The following is a 4340-nucleotide window of genomic DNA, read 5'->3' on the forward strand; positions in this document are numbered from 1 at the left end:
GTTTGGTTTAATTTAATTTCTTACTAATTGGTCTCCTTTTTGTCTGTTCCATTTGTAATTTACCTTTCCATGAGAAGCTTGTTTGGTGATTCTTCCCTGGGCTTCTAACTTATCGTTCACGGGCCTGCTTTTCAATCAGCCTAAAGAGTCATGTAGATTAGAGTCCAACCAATATCCAATAGAAATAGTATTCTGATTACAGGTTCAATTGAACTGGTATTTTTAACATGTATACATGTGAAAAATGACTACTCTTTGTTCCGGTTTATGTGAACATATTGTCACTTTTTGAAATTCAAACTATATCACTTTGACTAACATTTTAAAATATATTTTTTATCATATTGACATGAGAAGAATTGCAACTTTTCGTATTGTTTTTTAACATATAAATTATTAATTTTAAAATATTGAGCTAATCTATTTCAATTTAGCTTCAAAGATTATTCAACTTGACTCTCGAAAAGTTAAAAAACTCACATAAACTGGAATGGAATGGAGGGAGTAAAATTTTAATGGCGCAATGAATTCATTATTAAAAATTTTAAAGTCGAATACGTCAAATTTAAATCCTGACGTCACACGAAATAGAGTTAATAGTTTAATATTTGTCCACATGTGTGATGAATTGTCTCATGTAGTGATTTGGCAAGGCATGATTTGAGCAGTTTCTTCAGTCAAAGTATCTATCAGGCAATAGACAGAAGCATCTCCCATGAATCATGTATTAGGGAGTTGAAAGATTCCACACCTAGCTACCACCACTTTAACTAAGAGTTGGATGTGGATTTTTTTTTTTCTCATTTAAAAGTTACTGCTATAAATAGTAGGGAGGAAGCTTAAATTTTAGTCCATCCCACAAAAAACACAACTGAGAATTGAGAAAGTTTCTAAGTGTGTAGATGTAGCTAAGGAGCTCCTTTCAGGCCAAGACCGAGGGTCGAGGAATGGCAAGAGCTGCCATGTCATGCATATTGGTTAAGCTTAACAAATTACTAGCAAAATCGTTAAGAATAACCAGTTGCATGACAGGGGAGCAACTACTTCCGTTAACTTGCCCCACTTATTGGACTGAAGGGAGCTCCTCCTTATATATTCATACTTAATATATTAGGTAAAACTAATGTAAGTAAGTTCCTTTTGTAGCTTTCAAAGGTGTAGAAATTAAATAGATTGGCACTGATATGCATTTTTCTTCATTACGTTTCATTCTTTTTTTTTTGTACTTGTATATGGCGTTAATCATAGTTAAGCAGCACTAACGTTACTGATCCTTCCATTTTCTGTTAAAATTGGTGCGATAAAGGTAAAGATCTAAGACATTCATTAATTATAGTCCAATTCTCTTTATATCTTTGTTATCTTCCAATGATTTATTGTTGTTCGTGTTCTACTTGCTCTGGCGTTCGAGACAAGTCTGTCGTATTCTGGAGTAACTAACTCATTTTTCTGCGCAGGAAAATTTGGAAGAGCCATGCTTTTGGAGAAAACAAATTAATCTGGGGCAAAAACCTCCAACTTGCCTTTGAGGCAAATAAGCCACTAGGTGATTTCTTTATATGTCTAAGAGCCCGTTTGGATGAATTTTTTTAAAGTGACATTTAAGCATAAGCCGATAAGTTAGGAATTCTAACTTTTGGCTTTTAACTTATTTTTTTTATTTTAACTTAAAAATAAGTGCTTAAAATTATTTTTTTGCTTTATCCAAATATTATAAAATGACTTAAAAGCTATTTTGACTTAAAAACACTTAAAATAAAACCAATCCAAACGGGCTCTAAATCTGTGGTGGACAGAGTTAATATTTGTACTAGTGGGATGTTGTAGATATCCTTTGTAATTCTATTGGATACAGACACCACAATTATTAAAAAAAAAAAAAAAAAAAAATCCAACATGCCTCTCTAGGCTCTTCGAGTCTTAATTGTGATACTGTCAACTGTCGTTGTCCCTAATACAGAAAATGTATTTACATGGTTATTCTGGAATTACTTATTCTTGCAATTTTCTCTTGCTTTGTTTCTTTTTCTTTTTTGTATCTAAAGATGACTGAGCAATAAAATGAGCTATTTTCCCCTATAAATCAAACGCTGCTCCTGATACTTGCTAGCCTGGGTTTGAGTACTTATTAACTTATCATGTCAAATTAATGAAAGATCAATCTTAGATAGAGTGAAGAAGAGGCAAGACAGTTTTACGAGTCTTAAGTTCAAAATACTCACATCACATAACATTTACACCTCTTCTATCCAACATTAGGTTATGGATCAAATCAAATCCGAGTTCATAACTAGTTGGTACGTTCCAATAATAAAAAGAAGTTCTCTTTCTAAACCTATTAAGATTATGTATGGTGAATCCAATCAAACAGAATCCAATTCCGCTACTTAGGCAAGGATGGACTAAAAGCTGAATATAACAGTTACGAAATGGAATGAACTCTCCTTTCTATTTCAACTATGAAATGTATTTTCCCAAACTACTAGCCATCTTCACATTGACAGTTTACTAAGCAAAACAGGTCTTGGTGGAGAAAATTACAAAAACAGCACCACAATGAACAAATCAAACACTCCAATTTATACTCTGTAATAAAAGAAATTACCTGCAAAAATTAAATTTGAGTAGCAGGAAGTTGGTGAGACACAGCGAATTCTAAAATTACCAGCAATAATTGGATTTGGCAACAAAAACCTACTTTCAACACACACACACACGCACAAATATAAAACTCATAAAACCTATCAAAACATATTACATGAATTTAATAATCACCTACACAATTGCCCTCAACAAGAACGGGAAAGTGTGAGCAGCAATGGGAAATTGGAGAAGGAAAGAGCGAAATTGAAATCTCTGGCTGTTCAATCGTTTATGCTTCTTAATTCCCATATTTTGCCTTTCTTATTCTTCTGCATTTAGGTATTAAATTTATGTTCTGCTTTGTCGAAGACATGACAGCTCAAAGAAGAAGATTTGTTAATCTGGGAAGATGCGCTAAAAGAAATGGAATTTATTCTCCCGATTGATTTAAAGCCATGTAGCTTATGAAAGATATTAAGAAATGGACTTGTTTTTTTTTTTTTTCCCAATATCCCCCAAAAACATTTATTACGGATTTGTTCGTGTTAGGCCTAGTCAGTATTTCTCAAGCCATTTGCCCCCGAACCCACAGCTTCTATGAAGCTCTGTGTTCAGATTTTTGGTTAGATTTTGGATGGTTTCCATATACAAATGCACACCCAAAGCCCCTTCTGCACTTCTGCAGCAGAACCCAGTCTTACTACACTGGACTGGCCATTTCACGTGGTCACATATGAAACATGTTTCGACGAGATGTGATCACTGATCATAGTTCCAATTGTAGCTATATTTTTCGGCAACTTGTTTTTCACTGTAGTGTTTGGGATAGCTTGTGCATGTGTCGATTATTTTATCGCATATCTCAACAACTGAGATATCGAGTAACTCTGCACATCAAAACTTGGGCAGATGTGAACATAATACTATCATTAAAGGCAAAATAGCATGTTAGCCACTTAAACTTGAACCCATTTGTCAACCCGGTACAGAAACTTTGGGCTTTCCCATTAAAACACCCCAAGTCAACTATTTGCACATAATAGACACCTCCAATTAAACGTGTTTCTCAGTCGCGATGACATAATCGCCACGTCACGTAATCAACCTTTTATAGTTTGACATGTGTAATTGGTGGGTCTTACCTTTTTTAATAAACCAATTTACCAAATGCTCCTCAAAATACTCCATCCTCAACGGGTTCTACCATCTCCACTGCAACAATATACCACCTGCCGCTTCTCTTCTTTGTTTTCAGAACTCGGATCCGGCATTTCAGCAGCAATACCACAGCTAACACTACCACCATCTTTCCCATTGGAAACCTACAATCCCTTTTCTAAACATCAAAACTAAAATCTAAAAATAAAAAACATGAAGAAGAAAGAAAAAAATCTTAATAAAATCACTTGTACTTCATGTTTTCTCATCTTCAAAGTATTTTCTAGTCCTCTGTAAAATCAGAAACAATGAGTCGATTTGACCTGGTGATGTTTGGCATATTTCGATATGTGTTGATGTTACTTTACCCATGTTTTAACCACTTTTTGATGTTATTTGATCTTTAAAATTCCCAACATGATTTAATTATTGGTTTTATGACTAATTAAGTTATGTGTGACGATTTAAGGTGTTTGGAGTGCAAAATATGAAGAAAAGGTGGTCTAGCTAGAGGAAGAAGGGTTGGATGCGTCGCATCCAACCTAGAAAAATATCATCTTTCGTGCACCCTTAGCAGTGAAGTCGGCCCATAGCGTCCG

General features: G+C 34.4%; 1 long non-coding RNA gene across 1 annotated transcript; it reads right to left on the bottom strand.

Annotated features, from left to right (window-relative positions):
- Positions 1 to 2430: 2430 nt before the first annotated feature.
- On the bottom strand, positions 2431 to 3980 carry LOC117281170 (uncharacterized). Its single transcript, XR_004511788.1, has 2 exons — positions 3726 to 3980; positions 2431 to 2605 (listed from the first exon to the last, which is right to left on the bottom strand). It is a non-coding gene; the product is annotated as an uncharacterized lncRNA (long non-coding RNA).
- Between the last annotated feature and the right edge of the window lie 360 nt (positions 3981 to 4340).

The sequence above is a fragment of the Nicotiana tomentosiformis genome, chromosome 3 (assembly GCF_000390325.3).
Source record: "Nicotiana tomentosiformis chromosome 3, ASM39032v3, whole genome shotgun sequence".
Lineage (NCBI taxonomy): Eukaryota > Viridiplantae > Streptophyta > Magnoliopsida > Solanales > Solanaceae > Nicotiana > Nicotiana tomentosiformis.